The sequence below is a fragment of the Loxodonta africana genome, chromosome 13, assembly GCF_030014295.1.
Source record: "Loxodonta africana isolate mLoxAfr1 chromosome 13, mLoxAfr1.hap2, whole genome shotgun sequence".
NCBI lineage: Eukaryota > Metazoa > Chordata > Mammalia > Proboscidea > Elephantidae > Loxodonta > Loxodonta africana.
The window spans coordinates 91,987,703-91,989,446 of NC_087354.1; positions in this window are offsets into that span (position 1 = coordinate 91,987,703).

Sequence of the window (1,744 nt, forward strand, 5' to 3'; positions counted from 1 at the left end):
TAAAGCTGTTGCCTCCTGCTGCCCTGACCAGTTTAGACCCAACTTCACTAAGAGAGTCCAATGGGTAATTTATGGGTGTGACAAAGAATAATGCATAATAATTTATGAATGGCTTCTTTTATAATACATTAATAATACCATATGAAGAATGATTGTAAAACTTTAGATAAAAAATACTGTTACAAAAGCTTCTTCTATGAGGGGAGGGGACCTCCCATTAATTTCAGCAGTAGTACATGAGAAAAATTTTTAAGAATTAAGTATGAAATAAAATATTAAACTACTTCGAGGGCAAATAAATAAGCCCAAAATAGTCTGAAAGACCCTTTTTGGTTGTGAAAAAGATACTTAATGCCTAAAAATATTTTTAGAGAATGTATTTATAAAGTCTCAGGATTAAAGGGGACCTTATAAAGGTGGCCCCCACTGACACTATAATCCCACTTACAACATTCCCATTGTGTGGTTTTCCAGCCCCTGATTGGCCAGTAACGGGTAATTCACTATGTCTGGAGAAGGTCTCTTACATTTTTAGAGTGCTCTAACTGTATCATCCTAGTATTATACTGAAGGCTTTTATTTATAGTTTCTAATGCTAGTCCTAGTTTTGCACTCTGAAACCAAACAAAATTTGATTAATCCCTGGCTATTTATTCTATATTACAGTTCTTTACTGCTTATTGGTCCTCATATATATTCTATTCTTATACCCCATCCTTTCCACCTCATGCAAGTCGGAGTATATATCTGAAGCAGTGAGCACTTCATTTTGTTGGAAACATAGCATGCATGTTATCAGTAAAGAAAGGTTTCTGTCAGTGTTGCACCATTAGTGTCAGGTTTAGGAATGGTCTACCTTATTTGATACACAATCTGTGAAGTTTTCTAATTAGGAGATAAGAAAGATGACATATTCCCTCTAAAAAGATTAAACCTGTTGCTGTTGAGTCAATTCTGACTTAAAAGATTAGCCCATTGAAAAATGAGATGAAAGAAAATTCCATCTACATAGTACCAAAATTCATAAATTACATGCTAATTTGTTTTGCAGAAGAAATCCAAGACTTCTGTCTTGAAACTACAGAATATTGCTGAGAGAAATTTTAAAAGACCTATATAAATGCAGAGATACACCATGTTCATGCATTGGAAGACTCAGTATTGCTAATACGTCAATTCTTCCTAAATTAATCTATACCTCAACACAATTCCAGTCAACATTCCAGCAGAACCTTTTTTTTTTTGTCAACATTCACAAACTGATTCTAAAAATTATGTGGAAATACAAAGAACCTCAAAATAATCAGAGTAATGTTAAAAAAGAAGAACAAAGTTGGAAGTTTTACACTACTTGATTTTAAAACTTTCTACAGTGCTGTAAGTATCAAGAAAATGTGGTATAGACAAAAGGATGGACATATGGGTCAATAGGGCTGAAAAAAGAGTCCAGAAATAGACCAACACAAACAAGATCAATTGGTTTTTGGCAAAGATGCTAAGAAAATTCCATGAGGAAAAGAAAAGTCTTTCAAATACATGGTGTAGTACTGGAACAGCTCTTACATAGATGAAGATGAACCTCAATTTTTACTGTATTACACATTAAAAATTACTTGAAATGATCTATAGACCTTAACATAAAAGCTAAAACTATAAAACTCCTAGAAGAAAACATAGGATAAAATCTTTTTTTTTTCATTGTGCTATAGGTGGGAGTTTACAGAGCGAATTAGTTTCTGATTAA